General features: G+C 40.7%; 1 long non-coding RNA gene across 1 annotated transcript in view; it reads right to left on the reverse strand.

Annotated features, from left to right (window-relative positions):
- Positions 1 to 904: 904 nt before the first annotated feature.
- The window catches only part of LOC119695107, a 30,738-nt gene continuing 11,330 nt past the window's right edge, over positions 905 to 20,312 (reverse strand). Inside the window, exons 2-4 of the long non-coding RNA XR_005255057.1 lie at positions 9,575 to 9,737; positions 4,793 to 4,820; positions 905 to 1,027 (exon numbers count right to left, since the gene is read on the reverse strand). This is a non-coding gene — a long non-coding RNA (uncharacterized LOC119695107). The remainder of the gene's footprint in view (positions 1,028 to 4,792; positions 4,821 to 9,574; positions 9,738 to 20,312) is intronic.

A 20,312-nucleotide genomic window follows, 5' to 3' on the forward strand; every position in this document is an offset into this window, starting at 1 on the left:
CCTGTAGGTCAGGAGTGGCTCCATGAATAGGGAGTGACAAAACCAGACAATTCCTCATTTGGCACCGAGCCCTAAATGAAACACAAACTTTAACCATGAAACTTGTTGCTCCCAGACTCAGGGAGTGCTAAGACAAGGGGAGTTTTAGCACAGATTAGAGGAACAAGTCAATAAAAAATCCACCAGCACAGCGACAATGAGCCCTTCCTTTGGTGAGAAAATGGAAGAGCATCACTGCACTACCAATAAATATATTTCTCCTCATACTGGCCTCAAAGCTAACAGCCCCTTGTTCTCAGGTGGGTTACAGAGCCCTAATTCCTCTTGTTTCTGTTTTTACAGAAGAAGGAGAGAAAATTGGCATCCTTTGTTTTGGGGTTTTTTTAAAGATAGAATGTGATGTAATAAATTTCTTGTAATGAAATATTAATCTGTGTGTGCTTCACTGGGGAAGTATTTTAAGCTGTTAAACACCTAAAATGCAAAAAGGAAAAAATTCTTCGGTAAACAAGAGCAACAGCACTGGGAAGTTCATTGACAGCATTTGCTGACAGCACAGCTGATGCATTTTCTGGTCGTGGTTAAAAACCAGAGAAGAGCAAAGATTAATTAAAGGAATACAAGAGTTTTAAAAAGCTCTGCTTAATTTGGGCTTACCTTTTTCCTGGAGGAGGTGAGTGGCAGAGTTGCAGATGGGAGGGTGCTGGTCGTGGCAGCTAATGCTGAATTCTGCCACTGTCCTCTCAAGGGTTTGTTTGTGCTCTCTCCCGAGCCTCCACCATCTCGTTTCACACGTGCTTATTAAACGTAATTATCTTCTGTCTGTTTAAGTCAGGCTTGCGTTCAGATGTCGATCTGGTCGCTAGAAATCAGGTTGAACTTCAGCATGCAGCTGAGTTATCAGCTGGGGGTAAATGGGGTGAGACCCACAGAGAGTGACCCAACAGCTTTCAATGCCTACCCAGAGAGTCCCTGCTTCTGCTGGCTGCGAGCTGCTGCATCCTGCCCTTGCAATTCCATCCACAGGCTGAAAAGAAAGTAAAAAAGGGAAAAAACCCCCAAGAACAAAACCAAAAAAACCCCAACAACAACAGCAACAAAAACCAACAATAACAATAACAAAACCCGCAAAAAACCCCCAAAAAACCCCAAAAACCCCACAAAAAAAACCAAAAAACAAACCAAACAAAAACCCAAAAACCCCAAACCCTAAAAAAGCCCTTTGTGAAATCCCTCTGAGAGTATCATTCAAACAGCCCATGGGTCAAACGAGTCTTTGATGGCCCATGCAGAGGTTCCAGCCAGCCTTGGGGGTGCAGGGCTTCCATCCCTCCCTCTGGGTGCCCAGGGAGGATAAATTGATGTCATAAGGACCCTACTGGAGCTGGCAGGGACCTGAGGAGCAGCAGGGGCACAGAGCAGGGCCAGGGGCTGTGCTCTCAGGTGGCTCCATCCCACCTGGGCTCCCGGGGCTCTGCAGGGCTCTTTCCTCACGCAGGTTTGGCATTTTTGGGGTTTTTTTTGTGAGCACCATCACGGGTGAGGAGCACAGGACAGGATCTGCAGCTTAGTCTGGGATGGCTCTGGGCTCACAGAGCTCAGGGTTTCTGATTGCTGGGGCTGGCAGAGCAGCTCCCAGTGAACAATCAGGGATCAGAGCAGATCAGCGAGTTTGCAGCAGGGTTTGCTGTGCCCTTGTGACTTCCAGGGCACAGAGATGATTTTATCAGACTTGAAATGCAGATGAGACTTTCAAAGGGATCTCCAGGATCTCTGTATTTCCATCAGGAGCCCAACACTGCCCTGTCAGAAAGAGCTCTGCCACATCCTGACACAACTCAAGAAGCAGAGACAAAAAATCCTGGAATTCCTTCCTCTTTCCTTCAGTATCCATTGATCACCCTGCAGCTCTTGAGAAGAATAAACGGAGGAAATTAAAAATAATGACAATAATGGAACTGTTTGGAAGGTCTGCACTTTCTATGTGGGGATCACTGCGTGATCCTCAAGTATTTCTCCCGATTCTTAAACAAAACTTGAATTCTAAAGGTTTTGTGGGTATCTGCAGTTGTTAATCACATGCTGGTGTTTTCTTAATGAGCACCTATTGTCCAACAGCCTCTCTCCTACTCCAGGGCCTTTTTATTCCATCCCTTGCTCAGAAATGCCAGATTAGCATGCATTTCCTAACATTTGGAGGAGCAGCACAATTTATCTTTTAACTTTTGTGCCCTGCAAACTCCCAAGATAATGTTTTTAAATGATTGCAAGGCTGAGCAGCTATTTCAGGAAACAGAGGAGACAGTATTTCCACACCACTTTGTGAGAGAAAGGTATTAAAGCCCTTTTAATCTTGCCATAAAAAAGGTCTAAAGTAATATCAGTGTCACAATTTTAAGGATTATACATTGCTATCATGGGCCTGTCTGGAAATTCTGGAATTGCTTCTTTTAGCTAAATAACTGTGATGGAATTACAATAGAAGTTCAGCTCAACTATTGAGTTTTTAAATGGCTGAGAGCTACTCTGAAAAAAAAAAAATGCATCTGCAACTGCCTTGGCTGCTCAACAATCTGTGAATTTATTACTTTGGGCTAGGAAATATTGCAGACCTCTTGGACAAATTAATCATTCCATAATTAAAGAAAAGACAAAAATACTCCCTAACCTTTATAAATATGATTTAAGGAGAAAAATAGCAAATGAAAGCACAGAATTTATTTTTTCCCTCTTAAAATCATCAATTGAAATATTTTTCCAGAAGAATTCTGCATTTGGACTCATAATGATGCTTTTCCAACATAACTATGGCAAATGCTCTTAAATAGCAGTTAAAAAATAACAATCAGATTGAAATTGTGATTTCGGTTGTGTTTAAGGGGAATTGATAAACTGTTCAATTCCTGAGAGGGAAGAAATCATTGGCTTGAAATTCCCATCTCCTTTGCTTTTTGCTTCTCTGAACCTTGCACTGGAATACCTTTTAAAAGTATTGAGCTGCCTTTTTAGCAAAGTCTCTGGAAAGTCACTATATTTACTCTCTGATATAATTCAAAACAGGAGGCTAAATTTTCAAAAATGATATGTTTGAGTCTTATTTTCTTTTTTCCCCCCAGCTTGTTTTAATCAGTTTTAATATATTTGATTGATAGAATTCCTTACGGTTTAAGAAGGAATTCAGCCTCTTAGTCTTTTTTTAATAAGAAAATTTATCATCTGTAGAATCAGAAAGTATTTTAATTCTTATCAAGGAAATGAAGTGGAGTGGGAAAAAAAAAAAATCCAGGTAACTAAAGGCCTGAGGTTCAATAAAATTAGTATTTTTGAAACAGCCACAAAATCAGAAAAGGCAGATTCTGTGTTTATGGATTCAATTAAAATGAGATATTTACACAAGCAGGAAGATGGAATGGGGAATGACAGCATTCCAGAGATCCAGAGGGATGCGACGAGCAGGAATAACTCTCATTTATTCTGCAAGTCTCTGGCAGTGGGAAAGGGCCACTTTTCTGCTTGAACCTGTGCACTTGGAGATTGCTTCATTTTGTGTGAAGGGATAAAGTTAAGGAGCTGAGGATGTGAAAATGTAACCTTCCAAAATTTTATTTTGATAAACACCTCAGTTTATCTTTCTATGGCAGACTGATAAGGAAAATTAGCATAGTTCAGCAGAGTGCAGGTCAGTGAATGTGTCCACGCAGTGAAAAATGAAACATTTCCCCACAAAGTCTCTGCTTTCCCCAGGCCAAGTGGCAAGAATAAAAATAATAATAAATTCTTCAGGCTGAGAGTTTCATTAGGGAAAAAGGTTACATTTATCTGAAAAGTACCTAGGACAAGAAAAAGCATAAAAACTTCTGCATTAATAGCAAATGAACAGGGGGGAATCGTGGCCAGCAGAATATGCAACAGTGGCTTGGATTTAGGATGGAGAGTTTCCAGAAGGAAGTTAATAATTGCATTAATATTGGAACAGTAAATTCAATTTCAGGCATTCTGAAGCAGCAATGAATTTATGTTACATTTAATATTAATAAAAGCAATAGGCAAGGAAAAGGACAAATACAACTACAAAAGAAAATACTGAGACTATTTTAGCTCCACAGCTGAAAGTGGCAGACATTGGGTCACAAAGGCAGAGTCTGTGCAATGACATCATAGCTAGAGAAATATGGCAATTCAGGTGATTTTCCAGACAAAAAAACTGCATTACTCCCAGCAGAGAGATAATTTCATTTGTTTAGTTGCAGCAGGAAATGTTCAATGGCAATGGAAGTCTGTTATGTTTGTAAAAAAACCAAATTCAGCCACGCAGCCAAACCCAACTGGGCTCCACGTCTCTGAGGAAATTCTGAATTCCACAGCATAGCTTCAGTTTCTCTCCTGATTTTTCTGTCCTCACACACAAAGGAGGAAGATCAAATATTGCATTTCTTTTAATCAGGACTGGAGTAGCTTTTCAGATCCATTTTCAGGAATTTAAATAGTTCTGAGGGAAGATATACTGCATTTCCCAATTAAAAATAATGGACAAATCCTGCTGGCTGGTGGAATTCCTTTGGAATTCCTTCTGCTTCTGGATCTCACCTAGATTTTCTGTCTAGAAGCTGAGATTTTGACCAAACCATGCACAGCAGTCACAAAAAAAACCCCCTTGCAAGTCTCTCTTCAACTTCTGCACCGCTGAGGAGCCCAAACAAACAAAAACCCACAAACACCCCCTCCAGAAGAGAAAAAAAACAACAAAAGAAAAGGAACCCCAAGCAAACCCAGCCCCCTGAAGTGTCTGTACCTGCAGCTGTGTTTGAGCTGGGGAATTTCTGTAAATGACACAGACAGAGGATTAAAAAATGCAATTAATGACATGAAGGAGCACTAACATCTCAGCTGACAGTTCATACATCATTTATGCTTTGCCTGCTACTCAGATGATGGATCAGTCAAACTATCTTAGCCTGAAGCAGCAAAAAGTGAGAATGCTGTATGTCCTCTGGCTTAGAGCTTCCCCCGGGGTGACTCTGAAAGTGTTCTCTGCACTTGGAAAAAAAAAGTAAAAAGTGGGGGGAAAAGTAGCTTATATAAAGACAGATAAAAAAAAAACAACAAACCAAAAAACCAAACAAAAAACCAAAAAAAAAAACCGCAAACCAAACCAAATCAAACCAACAAAAAACCCAAAAATAAAAAAAAAAAACAACCAAAACCCACAAAGCAGGAGCATTTTATTTTTTGTAAATGTTGTGTAAACTTATTGAAAATATAATGTTTGAAATAAAGGCCCTGAACTCAGTCGAGCTAGGCAGCAGTTTTGTCCCTAAACATGAACACAAGTCTGTCATGGCAGGACTGCTTCAATGCCACGGGTTTGATCTTGTCTAACTATTTTTCAGACTTTAGGGTATTGATTTGAAAACAGAAGAAAAACCAGCTTATCTTTGGTAGGGAAATGTATTGATCAAAGTCTGAGACCAGCAAACCTCAGCTTGACCTGCTGAAATTGCCAAAAAGAGAAAGGAATTGGAAAAAAAGGAAAAAAAAAAAAACAAACAGGATGCAGAGAGAAAGATGGGATAAAAAGACTTTTTTTTTTTCTGGTCCTTCTGGGAATAAAGTTTTCTAAACTTCCACAGAGCAAGGCAGCAGTGATGCCAGGGGAGGGCATTTTTTGGGGTTGGAGGAGACAAAGCTTTCATCCTCCCAAGGCACTGCCCCCAGCAGAGCCTGCAGTGAAAAGCCCTGCGAGCTCCAGGTAAAAAGAAAAACTCACTGGACTGAGGAGGCTTCTACCAAAACTCATGCAAGCCAAAACTCTGACTTATTAAACCAAGAGAGTGGGAAATATCTGCATTTATTGCTGGAAGGGATGCTGGGAGGAGCTCTTCTGCACGTCCAGCAGCTAGCAAAGCTCCAGGGAGAAGATCTGGTTGAGCCAGAAACTTCTCCCAGTTAGATCAAAGCTAAAAACAGCAGAAAAAATAGGGGGAAAGGAAAAAAAATGGTTTTGGGGTTTTTTGGTGTGTTTGGTTTAGTTTGCTGTTGTTGTTTGTTAGAGTTTTTTTTCCATTTCAGCTTAGAAAGAAAATAGAGGTGAGTAAGCACATTGCCATCAAAGGAAGCCACGTGTTAGCCTCCATTACAACCAGCACAAAGGGCTCTTGACCCTAATTCATAGAGAAATTAGGAAAGAAAAAGGGGAAAAAAATAGATTTACTCTATTTCTCTGCATTCCTACAGATATTTATGTCACCAATGAAGACAAATTCACAGCAGGCAACTGGGCAGAAAATAATGATCACTGGAATATCAACTGCTCACTTGGCTCGTGCAGATCCTGTTATTTCACATCAGCTGAGCAGTTTTGCTCATAATTTGCATTTGTGCAAACAGGCAAGGCATTTCCTCCCAAGCCATGCACCAAGTGCAAGACAATGACAAAAGGAAGGATTTAATGGAGTGTTTCAAGGAAAACCTGACTGCTCTGTTAGTTGTGTAAGCACAGCGTTGCTCTCAGGATTATCTGAGATCTGGGCAAATACGACACAAGAAGCTCTGCAATCCTTTCTCTCCAGCACTGTTTGCCCAGTCTCAGGCTCAGTTTGGCTCGTTTGGCTGAGCAGCTTCTGTGGAGCAGCCACATCCTTGGAACGACTGCACCCTCCTCTCTCCAGAAGGCACCAGCTCTCCAACAAGCTGCATTAATAAATTATACAGGTCCTGAATAGCAATTCCCAATCAAAGCCCATTGATCTGAGCCATCCCCGTGGTGACTTCAGCAAAGGAATTTCCTTTGCAGCCACGGGCAAGGTGTTCCGTGCCAGGGCTGTGGAGAATCATCCCTTGCTGATGGCTTTCCTTGGCAGCCTGCTGCAGTGAAAACAGGTTGGGAAAGCAGCACAAGGATGGGTTTGGTTTGGTTTTCTTTTTTTGTAAATATATTATTTACAAAAATATATTATATAATATATATATTATATATATTATATATTATAATATATATTATAATATTTTTTTTGTAAATATAAATGCTGGAATTATTCCAAAATACCTAGCTGGAGAAATCTCACCAAAAGGAATGCCTGGGAGATGGGCCTGCTTGTCCCATTTCCCCCTGTATATTCATATAGTGGTGAAATTTTGAACTCTGATTTGCAAATTTGGGGATTTTCCCTTCATGTGTAAAGCAGAACAGGCTCTCCTCTGGTCTGAAGACAATCTCGTGTTTTACAAAACCACTTTTAGCCCAATCCCCATATCAAGTGTTAGGATCTGTAAAAACAAGAATACCTCCTTACCTTTGGAAGAGTTTAATTAGGAGGAAATGTTACATTTAAAAAAGATAATGTATAATTAATAACTTCAGCAAAGGTGGACAAAGAAGAAAGAGATTGCAGGCTTTTTACATCCTTAAAGGCATTTAATTCTCTATTCATCTAAAATGAACAATCAAACTGTGTAGCAGAAAAGAGTTAGAAAAGCTCAAATCATATCACTGACTGTATTTTTGTTCTCTCATTCTTCAATGAAAAAATTGTTCCACTGGCTGTCTCTGGCTTCTTGCTGCCTGAATTATATTTTTAATTAAGAGCTGCACTGTCATGCCTAAGAAGTTCGTTTGTCAAGGATTCTTTTCTAAGCATGTTGACAAAGAACAAGTTATTAATACATCCAAGATTTATAAATCTGAGATTTGGGAAAGTATTCAGAGGGAAAAAAAATGTGAACAAAGAATTGTTTTCCCTCTCACAAACATCCCAAAAGTTCCGATTGCAGACCTAGAAAAGATTCTGTAGAACCACAAGGGGTCTTTTGGGCTCCCAAGAGGCGACAGAGGAGGATTCACAGCCCAGGAGGACAAAACCCAGGCATTGTGGTGATTTCTCAGCCTTCCTGTGTAGCAGACCTTGCATCTAATTGTGGCAATGTCTCAGCAACAATCCTCTTGGTTTGTGAGCTAATTTGCTGGAGGAATAAATATACAAGCAGAGTTTCCTCACTCTGTTCTGAGCAAAGAGCCTGAAGGTGTTTGTTCTCGGCACGGATTGAGTGAATCCAAGCAGCAAAAAGAAATGAAACAGAGAAATTATGGTTGAGCCCGGTGCTTAAAGTGACATCCAGGTTGTGCAGGGTTGAAAGAGCGAGTCTGCTTCTCTCACGTGTGATCCAAGGCTGGAGAGGACAGAGGGATCATCTGGAACAGAGCCTGTGTCTGAGGCACTGCCACGCAGCCAGCCCGAAATCACGTGAGCTCCTCCTGGCTCCTTATGGAGGCCAAGCTGGCAAACTTAGCCAAAAATTTATGATTTGATAAGTTTAAAAAAGATTGGATTTTTGGAGAGTTTTTAAAGCAACCTTCCTCACAGGAAATCTATGGTGATGGGTTTTCCCCTCAACGCCTGGGGCAGGTTGGTTTAAACACAAAAAAATTCAAGTTTTCTGAAATTAGCAAAAGTTTTTTGTCCTCGGTGTCTTTGGTTTTCACTTTCTTATCTGTGGAATGGAAATAGTGGCCCTCCACCTCCAAGGAGCAGCCAGAGAGGGTATAAATCAAACGAATGTTTGAGACACCCCTGCATTGTGTTGAGGAGAGCCACTCACAGACAATGCAGTGATGAACAGCTCCTTCCCCAGACCAAAGCCCTGGGGGACCCAGCAAGCCAGGCAGACAAACAGCAATTAACAGTAAGAATTAAATGAAATATTGAACCTCTGCTCACTGGGTGAATTACATTATCCTGGTGTCCAAGACAAAGCCCAGGTTCTGAGTTAAAAATGGCAGGCGTGTGTGTAATGCACGGGGGAGGAACCCACCAACACAAGGGAGCCCAAACAAGGCTGCACTGGAAACGTTCATTTTGCTGGCTAATAACTTTTGAGTGTATGCCTTTGCCACCTTTAATTATATATTTAATTTAATTATATAGTGCTCTTTTCTTTTCTTTTTTTTTTCCTGGGCATATTTAATCCAGAGTAACAATTACCTTCAGTGATCACACATAATTTTTGGACTGGAATTTAAGCAGCACCGGGTGCTGCTCAACAAGAGAGGCTTCCACACAAACCCAGCCAAAGCAAAGCTCCTGGCCCTGCTGGGCCCAGAGGGCAGCCCGGGACAGAGGCAGGAGCTGCACGGAGGAGGTGTGGAAGTGACTGCTGCATGCACAGGGCCACTGTCATCCAGGAGCAGCTGCTGGAAATACAAATGAGGAACATTTCAGCGCAGCAGCAAAGTCAGATATTGATCCTGCTTAGTCAGCACGACAATTTAAATATTCACCAATAAAACAACAGGGGTATAAATAAAACAGAGTCTAAAGCTGGAAGGGAATTTTGCATTAAGGAAAAAGATCCAAACAGTATCCTTGGGAGGGGTGAAATTTACCTGACAGGAAACAGATGTATCAGTGCAGGAGTTTGGTTTTTAATTATAAAACATATAATGGCATGTTTCAGAAACTTCAAATAATTATTGAGATTTCACACCTTTGTGAAAACCTGCTGGTTTTTTTAGTATTTGAAATTTATACACTGAAATATGTGCAAATTGCTACCCTCAGTAATTCTTATTGCAACTCACCAAGTAATCTGCTGCTGACCAAAGGCAGTTTAATCTATGCATGGATAATGTGTGGAGTTTCTGTGAAAGGGAGGAGCCACGAGAGGCCCAGGTGAGCTCCTGGACATGAGAAGGAGCAAAGGTGGCACTGACAGCGAGTGCAGCAGTGATCCTCAGCCACAACCTGGAAGGGGAAAAGAAGATTAACTTCTGCAGAGCCAAGTTGATGGATCGTAGATCTGGAAAGTGAAGACATTCCTCTGTAAAATTTGAAGATGGTTTGCTGTCACGAATTTAAGTAGTGTGGCTTGATGGTGTAAATTAGTTAAAATCCGTGTCCTGAAAATGTCAGATTATATACACTCTACACCCAGCAAATCTTGTCACTGCCTGCTTTGCCTCCATCTGATGCAAAGCCTTAAAAATATGGATATGCTGAAATGCACAGACACATCTTAAAACCTACACAGAACTTCCTACCAAACAGGGGTCACAGAGTCTGGAAGGAAAAAAACCGTGGCAGGTTTTCTTAATCAGTTTTGATGTTTCTGTATCAACCCAATTAATTCACAAAGGAAGGGCTCCCACAGCACACGTGAGCAACCTGCTCTCGAAACATCTCCCCCAGAAGGAGCTGCCTCAGAACTGCTTTGGAAGCAGCAATTTTAAGACACTTTGTTGTTTTTTGTTTTTTGTTAAATTGTATAAGAACACGGGACCATAAACAATCTCTAGTAAATACTAGTTGGAGATTTATTAAATATCATGAATAAGCTGCTTAAGAATTATGTTTTGTCTCCCAGCTGAGTTGAAATGTAGTGATTCTTTCTGACTTCTGCTTTCCTGTGAAGAGCAGCAAAGCAAAGAGGAGCAATTAATACTGTGAGGAGCAGAACTAACAAAAGCTGGCCTTTTGTCAGTTTGTGCCTCACTCCTGATTCATTCTGCTCCCTCACATCTACAACCCATCCCTTTTTAATTCCTCAATCTCCAGCTGCCTCGTTCCCCCTCTCTTCTTTTTCCTGAACTCCCATCCCGTTCCACGAGTACAAACAATTTCTTTTCAGCCTGCTGAGTGGCATCTGCTCTGTTTAGTTTGCAGCTTCACTCACAGGGAGTGTTCAGCTGCTCTGTGGCTCAGGATGGCCAGGAACACAAACAGCCTGGGGCTGTGCCTGGCCCAGGCACCCCAACCTCCACAGCACCCCCCGACCTGTATCTCACCAAATCTGGCTGAAATTGGCCAACAAACATCAAAGGTCGTGGATTAAAAGGGATGGGGAACCAATACCAGCGATGAGGAAGCTCTGGAAAAGGTTGTAGTGTATGTAGAGAAATCAAGGGAAAACCGCTGGTTCTCTTTTAGACAGCACACCTGTAGTGGCTGATGCACAGCAGCACAAACCCACTCAGGCACTCTTGGTAAAAGAGAATGAAAAGAAAAGCACTTCTTGGTGTTTGTTTTCCTGTATTCATTTTGCCCATGATTCTCCACACTTCCAAGTCACTGAATGGAAAGGAAGCTCCCCCTCCTGCTTCCATCTCAAGGCTGCTTTCAGACAAGTCTTTGAATTTAACCTTAACTCCCTTCCACTGTGATCCTCACTTGAGTCACACAAGGAGGACTCGAGTACTCACTGAAAAGTACATTTCTAAGTAAAATATGGTGTTCTCTAAGTCAGGATGACATTTTCAGTGGTTTCCTGGGTTGATGCTTTGGTCAGAGAGTAGAAACCTTGAAGCCCAATAAAATAAAATATCAGCCCTGAAATAAAAGTAATGAGGTATTTGAAACCTGCAGAACATTTTCCATTGGCTTGTAGGTAGCTCAATGTTTACAAATTCACACTGAGTTGTGTTTTCAGAGAGAATTATAGAGATAATCCATTTTTCTTCATGCTTATATTCTCGATAAGGGTTTTCAACTGAAGTTACAATCAAATCCAATAGACTACCTACCTTATAAAAGCCACTTATTTTCCACATTTTCAGAACTAGGAATTCTGTCTGAATACCAGATGCAAAATCAGTAGAAATGCCTCTTTAATGATTGCCAATTGAGATGTGTTCAAAGCGGTTTCAATCTCTCATCTGCAGCCTGGCTGCTCATCCTGTTTGATACTAGCACTGCATGACTGAAATTTACAGCAGGCTGCTATTCAGTGGAATTCTAGCAGCATTTTACTGCTCTGGAACTCCATCAGAATTAACACCCACTTGTGCTACTAAACTTCAGGGATAGAAACATTATCCTGCCTTAAAGTCAGCGAGAATTAAATAATACACAAACAAACAACCTGCCATTTGAATACTGGAATAACATTTGAAGATTTTCTTGCTGGTGAGCCGAGCTAGGACTGTGCCCGGGTTAAAAGCGTTTTGGTCCATGCAGGGGGTGACAAGGACTCATTTTTCGCAAGTCCTGTCTCTCTGACTGAGGGCAGGACAGAGAGGTGGAAATCCAGGCTGCCCCTGGGTCCCTGGCAGTGCCCCAGGCCAGGCTGGACAGGGCTTGGAGCAGCCTGGGACAGTGGAAGGTGTCCCTGCCTGGCAGGGATGGCACTGGATGGGCTTTAAGGTCCCTCCCAACCCAAACCATTCCAGGATTCTATGAAATTTGATTTTTCCTTAATACAAGACACACTCTCCCATTCCCCCCAGGGGCAGAGCAGCCAAAATCAGGAGCCAACTGTGCCAGGCAAACCCCCCAGAGCAGCAGGACCTTCCCAGCAGGGCAGGAATCTCCCAGCAGCACATTTGCAGATTTCTCCCTCCTGCTTTGGTTTCCTGTTGGAACCCAGGACATCCCTCTGGCTGCCCTGGATGGCTCCAGACCCTGGCAGGAGCTCAGAGACCTTGGCACGGGGTCAAAGACACCTGTGCCTTTGATTTTAACCCATGGAGAAAATGACCAGCCTTGCGTGAGGATTTACAAGCCACAAGAGTTTGAGTGGAGTGATAGTCAATTTGTCACAGGGTGAAAAAGTGGAATTTTGGGAGTTTTTAGAGTGAGGGTTCAAGAGGCAAGATGGAGGAACCTGGGAATCCTGTCCTTCTCCTCCTTCTTGCCCTCCATCTTCTGCTGGGATGGGGACACTTTTGGATTGGTGTAGGGCAGAGACAGACTAACATAGGTGATAGGCATGGGGAAATTATTGTAAACAAAGTGCACGTAGTTCTTAGTATAAAAACTAACATTGCCCCAAGGGCAGTCAGGGTGCCACGGCCAGAGCTCAGTGGGTCAGAGACAGAATGCATTAGGGAACAGAAAATAAACAACCTTGAGAAGCAGAACAGAAGAGTCTTGGCTTCTTTGGTCCCAGGGCTGGGAGAAAAGGACTTCCAACATTTCAGGAGTCACCACAAGCAATAAACTCCCAGGGCTGGGAGAAAAGGACTTTCCAACATTTCAGGAGTCATCACAAGCAAAAAACTCCCAGGGCTGGGAGAAAAGGACTTTCCAACATTTCAGGAGTCACCACAAGCAAAAAACTCCCAGGGCTGGGAGAAAAGGACTTTCCAACATTTCAGGAGTCACCACAAGCAAAAAACTCCCAGGGCTGGGAGAAAAGGACTTTCCAACATTTCAGGAGTCATCACAAGCAAAAAATCTCCCGACAGTTTCCCACGCCCACCTCATCTGCCCAGGGATATCACAACAGAAGCAATCACATATGTGCTCCTCCAAACTGATTTTTGAAAGAGGCTCACTGCAGATAAACCAAATGAGAACCAAGGCCTCCTGTCCCTTGCATCTGTTATCTGTAATGGGAGGAAAGGCTCCTCTAAAGATTAACAAATGCTTTCAAACAATAAGGTTCCAAAATACTTATATGAGCAGTTTTATCACATATTTTACAAATGGGAAAACTGTAAGACATCATTTCACAAGACGGTTTAAATGTAGCAATCTTTGTTGAACATTTACCCTAAAGTGCCTCTGCTGAGGGTGTACAGCAAGCAAGAACGAAGAATAAAATGAAGCAGAAAATCCGTCAGTCCAAAATAACCACATCAAAGAAAAAATTTATATTAGTCCCCACCAAATTGCAATTTCTGGAAAAACTGGAAGCATCAAGCTGCAATGATTGATGTTGGTTCAAAAAGATTACTGGGAGGAAAAGCAACAACAACAACAAAAAAGTGGTTTAGAACTGCTCAAGCATCCAAATTATCTGGGTGCTTTTCCTGTTAGGAAACCTTAAAAGTCCTGTTAATTTTCTTTAATTGGTAGTGTCCTCCAAAGTACACCATAACTGATATTCTAAAATTGTAGAACCTAAATTCCAAAACCTGTGGAGGGAAGGCATATGCAGAATATTACCATGGAGTCCACTGGGACCTGTGCTCTGTGAACAAACAGCCAGCAAATCTTTTCTAAATTATTTCCAGCTCCAGTGGAAGGCTGTTTCCTAAACCACCTTTCCTCATTTCACTGCATTCAAGTGACAATGCCAGAATTCTCCTTTTCTGAAGCAAAAACTACTCCCTTCAAAGGAATGGAGGAGGAGAAGCAGCAAAGATTTCCTTCGGCAGAAATTTTTAATGCAAGTGCTACAAAACATGACCTGTACATCAACACTTCAGCATTAATAGTGGAAACAGTTTCTTAATCTGACCTTGACAATACTCCATTTCTTCAAAGTTAATAAGAAGCAAATGATATTTTGGGAGTTTCTGTAACTCATGAAAGTTTTTATACTCAGCACTTTAAGTAAAATTAAAAAAAATAAAGACACAGTAACAGAAAAAAACACCTGAAAATATCTCTCAGAGCTTTGCTAATTACTGTTCTACAGTAAATTCACTGACTTTTTTCCTATGTATTTACCAGCTTCTAATTCAGTCTGTATCAGTTTCCCCTGTTCTCCAAAGGCAGAGTGCTGGGTGGTGTGGAAGGGAGTTAATTAGCTATAAATACCCAACAGCCCCAAATAAAAAGGATCATTGTTAACCCCAGTGATCAGCTGGGCCATTTGAGAATTGGTTTTGTTTCCAACAGGGCTCCCTCCATTCCCAGGCTGGAGAAGGCTTTTCTCTTTACTGCCCCTGTGAGATCTGAACCTGTTCCACACACGAGGGGCCAGCAAGGGCCAAGGAGGAAATGAGCTGGATTTTTGTGAGGGTGGATAAAGTTTGTGTTTGATTGCATCAATAATAATTTATTCACTAACAACATCACAAGTGCTAACAGAGATGAAAGAATTAGTGTAGGAATCACTAGGTTGTGATGGGGCTAAAAGTTGTGGTTTTTTACTCATCATTACCTTTATTTTTTGTACAGTTTTTTACTCATCAGTACCATCACAATTTTAAAAACATGAATTTGTTTACCTTAGTGACTAAATTTAGATCTATAGAAAAATAGTAGAGAAGTGTCTGCAGAGAGCAAAGCTGTCATTCTTCTGTTGAGGTGTGGTAATCTTGAAGTAGAAGAGATTGTATGAAAAAGCAATGCTTGAGAATTAAGTTTTCCAAGAACACCACACGCCAGTCTACCCTTCATTTTCACAAGTGATTGATCATGTAGAAATCTGATGCTAAGCTAAAATTATTAAAAACCAAACTGTCCTATCAATAAAAAGTGGAAGCTTAAATCAACATAAAAGAAGTTATCAGAGTTTTGATTTCCTATCTCACTGATACCCTTCGTGGATGTTTTCTGAACGAGATCCAGCACACACCACTGAAATTGCACTCCAGATCCAGATGTGGAATAAGAAATCACATTAGAAGTTATTTTAAATACACAGAAGTCATAGATCCAATTAACTGCCAGATGTTCTGAGCCATCACCTTATTAAGAACTTATTAAAGATTAATTAAATTCCTAGTTGATAAACGGTTGGAAGACTGGGTTCTCGTGGCTTGGGCATCAAACATTCTGAGGGGGGGATTTCAGATCATCTCACCAAACCAGGAGCAGGTTTTCAGTTTTCCAGCTGCAGCTCCTGGCCTGAGCTGTGAAGCTGAGCTGCAGGAACCTCTCTGCTCTGCAGCCAAATTTCCACGACACCCAGTCATAATGTTTGCTGTCTCCAGTGCCAAGTTGACTTTGTGCATTTGGCAGAGGGAGTTCTGAATAAAGGGTTGTTAACTTAATTCCAAGCTACGATTTCAGCAGAGAATATAATGATCTACCTGGATTACTCAGTGAATATGAGCAATTTGGTCACACAGTGCAATCACCTCACACAGAATCACTGATGTGCAAAGCAAAGCTTCCCAAATTCCCAGGGAAGAAGATCCTGCAAGGCTGTTGCCAGGTGGGGTTAAACCACAACAAAAATTCAAGCAAAATAAAAAGTCACCATATTCCCTTGGACTTCAGCTGTCACAACACTTCCTAAATTTGGAATTTATTCATATGGAACTTTTCTGTGTCTTTTGTAACAGACTGAGCATTTTCAAGTTACAGGAATTCTTTTCAGACACAGAAAGCCTTTGTTGCTGGATTCGTTCTCAGCAAAATTTGGCTTTAGAAAGTGTCCTCCATTCATATAAATACAAAGGTGAAAAGTAGAACCTCTTAATGCCTTGTGCCCCTCTGGTATTTGTGATACACATGGGTGTGAACATGAGGAGAGAATTTCAGTGTAATAGAGATCTCACTCATCAGGGAAACACCAAATACAAGGAATTGTCACAAGGAGACTTTGACAGAGTTTCTGTTGGCAAAGATCCCAGCATTCCATTGGTATTCCCAATTCATGCCCACAGCTCTCCCCTGTGCCACTGAAGGAATTCACCCTGGGAAAAGACAAGGTCAAGGTTAACACAGCCCTAAGTGGGGATTTGTTGTGATATCCCTAGAAAAACACCCCGTGCAGGTCACAGCAACCAACCAGGACCTGTGAGACAGCACCTTGAGTTCCCCCCCAGCTATTGCCTTTCCTGCAAAAAAATCCCATACAGGTACTGGGGGGAAGAAAAGAGGGGAAAATATCCCCAAACAATCAGTTTTAAGGAACCACATCAAATTTTCAGACCCTTACGCTGTGCCACTGTAGAGTCAAACACACTGCAGCAATCCAGAGGATATCATATTTTCAAAATGCTCTCTTCTTTTTGGTGCCCTCAAGATTTTCATAATGAAGATGCAATTTTCATCCCATAGTGTTCCCATTACTATATCTTATATGGATGAACAATTACAATTGTAGGACATGGCATTTATTTCCCTTTATCACCATAAACATTTTTCTAGACACTCCAACCTGCAGTGAATGCCCATGGAGAGGACTAAGTGTGACTGCACTCACTCCTGAAATCATTTCACATCCAGCTGGAAATGGCAGTTTTCATTCCAGAAGTGAGCTATAAAATGATCCTTTTCTTAGGCTGGTATTTGATTTTTGAAACCTAACAGAGGAAAAAAGAGCTTGCTAATAAATGACCTTTCCTTTTCAAACAATCTGCAAAACCTGAACAGACTCAGCCCACTGTGTGAGGTTCACCTTTTAATTCACATGTTTAATTACTGATTATATTATTACTCAACTTTCAGAGCTGTGGACTTGAAATATAATCCTGCAGAGGTTTAATCAAGCTGTAGGCCTTTCCTTGCAGCTCCAGTGAAAGGCGCTGGAGTTTGGATTTGGGAATGATTTCAGGATCTCAGTCCCTGGCCCAAGCTGCTCTGGGTGGGCTGACAGGGGAATCAGGACATCAGGAGTCACTGGGAAAGCCCCAAACAGCTTTGGGGTGCTTTTGGGGGAGCTTTAATTCCATGACCCCCCAACTCACTTTATTCCCTGGAGTTTTGTTAGCACCTTGTATTAACCAGAAACTAAGGAGAAGAAATTTTTGCCCGGGGCAAAAGGAATTTGAAAGCTCAGAAAGCAATAGGAAAATCAACATTTTTCTGCCTCCCTAGTCACAATTATTGAAATGCAGAGGTGGGTGACAACAGGAATAAAATGTGTCTGCTGGTGGGGCACAGCACCAAAATCCATCCTGTTTCCTCCATGTCACAGACAGCAGCAGCTTGGACTCAGTTTTCTGTCCAACCCACTCTCCTGATACATCAACAGTAACTCTGGCATTTCAGAATAAACCAATCTACTCTGAAGTCTACAGCTAAACAAATACACTTAGAGTGGTTATACTCAGTTAATTGTGAAAGAAAATCTGCACACCCCACATCTATTCCCTTCCCATATATTCCCTTTACATCTTTACATCTGTTTACATCTTTACATCTGTTTACACCATGACATCTATTTACACCTTGGCATCTCCTCCCTTTTTGAACCCCACTGACTGCTGCTCAGAATTTGTGCTGTCTGAAACGTGTTCTCTCTGAACACAGAGTGGGGCCAGAGCAAAACTCCTGCAGAAATACAAAAGTCCCCAAAGAAGAAACAAACACAAAGCACAGGAACATCTGAAAATTGGTGCTCCTTCCTCCACAGCCTTTGCAGCACCGAAGGGAACACTTTTATGGCATCTTCTTGCCAGTCTCTTTATTTTTCCCTCCCTAATTCAGTGATTAATTTGAATCCATTAGCTCATTATATGTTTTATGTTGCAGCAGCCCCTTGCAGACTCTGCACAATCGTGTTTTGTTCTGTGTCATTATAAAAATGTCTATACAATTATCAATAACTTAGCAGCAAATGGCACGTCAAGTCTTTAATAGATAAAGAGGCACTTAGATAGGAAAGCAAGCACAAAAATCTATTGCATTTATTTGCTTAAAAAATGCCACCTTGAAGTGGAAGCTCCATCTTTCTATGAAATTAAAGTTATTTATTATGTCTAAATGTGTAAATGTTCAGACATTACAGTAGTAAATGCATTAAGAAAAATAGAAGGAAAATATATTTGATGTTGCCATTATCTGTTCTTCAGTTGGTACAGAGGGAATTTGGAGAATAATTTTTAAAAGTCTACTCCATTTGCATTATGGTTCATTATTAGCAGCTAAAATTGTTACATAGCCTTTTAATTGACACAGAACAATGTTTTATTTACTATTTCTTTATCATAATAATGTCCAATTTCCCTGATTTTCCAACTCTAAATTAAGTAATATATCAAAAACTATTTCAATTAATCCCTAATTTGAAGTCTCCAGGTAGCACTATTACGAGATTAATGTGATTAATCTAAATTTCCCTCTTGCCAAAAATCATCTTTTCCACAAGAAACAAAAGATTTTGTGTTTCTCCTCGTGGACTCTGCGGTGCAGGTTTGGGCTGTTCCTGAGACCTCTGGGGATTCCTTCTCACCCAAATTCTCCTCTGGTTTCATGTTAAATGGGACAACGAGAGGTGTCTGGGAAAATGCATCTATTAAATATAGATATTTATACATATATAGATATATATTTTTATATATATACACATATATATGTATATATAAAAATATACATCTGAATTATATATATATGAATTTTATATATATATATTAAATTCATATATATATATATATATATATATATATATCTCTAAAATTTAGAGTCAGCAAATAGAAGATGCAAGGAGAAATGGGAACACGAGCAGGGCTGGAATTCAGACAGGAGGAAAGCCCAAAGAGTGAAGTGTGTGAGAATGGTAGAATTATGAGGTGACACAAACTCAAATTGCTCACATTTCTATAAAGCTCTGTGTGCATTTTGCAAATCTGACATTTACAAAGTGGTAAGGAACTGGAGGCAGCCTAAACTAAATTACAGAAAGAAATGTCAGAGCTTGGAAAAGGAAACCCCCAAAGAATCCAGCTAGCTGTGCCCTGAGGGTGAGTTGGTGAGGGAGCTGAGGAAGGGTTAAATTGGCAGCGTTGGGTGGCAAGAATGAATAATTCTCTCTTACTGGAATGACAGAAGGCTGACCATTTAATAACACTCTGTGAAACAAAAGGGATATCGAATTGATAGCAATGTGAGGGAAATTCCCCTGTTCATGGAGGCTTGTGTTCATTCCTTTTGAGTGCCACAAGAACGAGGGAAATTCAGGTGGATCTCAAAAGCCACTTCAGAGAAAACGTTCAGGTTCTGCTGGAAATATAAACCATGCTCAGAATGCAATGTCATGCAGGAGAAATGCATTAGAAAATACATTAGAAAATCTGTAATGATGAAACAAATAAGAGGAAAATACAGGTTATCACCAGAAGAGATGCTTTGATATTCCCCTTCAAAGAACCAGCATTTCTTTTTGGAACATTATTAGACTTCTTCAAACTTTTGCTCTTTCAAGGGTTTCCTTCTGGATTTTTTTAACATTAGTACTATTTTTTACTAAAATATTTCTTTTTTGCATCCTAATAAAACCTTTAAAACTGGTGCTTGAGTAGATTTTTGTTCCACGTGGAATATCCTGAAATTCTTTAAAATAACTTTACAGCTTAAGAAAGTGATGGTGTATATGTCATTTTTTTCATAAAATAATGCTTTTAGGAAAAAAAATGGAATTGCACAGACAAAAAATAAGGGCATCCTCAAGTGAAATGAAAAAACAATAAATTTAAATCTCTTTACAAGTCATTCTCTTCATATTTTATTTCTCATTCAGTAAATCAGCAACCCATGGATTTTCACCTGTAAAATACTGCTGCAGGAAATTGCTCAATATGAATTATAAAGAGAACAGTTTAGTTAATTAAAAGTTTGAGTAAGTAACAAGTTACTTAGACAACTAAATCCCAATTTGAAGATAATTTATCCACTTTGCCTGTCTCATGAAAAATAAATGGAAAAAGACTCATACAGACTTTAAATCACCTCTGCAGATATGGCTTGGGTGGGTTTAAATGT

This window comes from Motacilla alba, chromosome 4A (assembly GCF_015832195.1).
Source record: "Motacilla alba alba isolate MOTALB_02 chromosome 4A, Motacilla_alba_V1.0_pri, whole genome shotgun sequence".
NCBI lineage: Eukaryota > Metazoa > Chordata > Aves > Passeriformes > Motacillidae > Motacilla > Motacilla alba.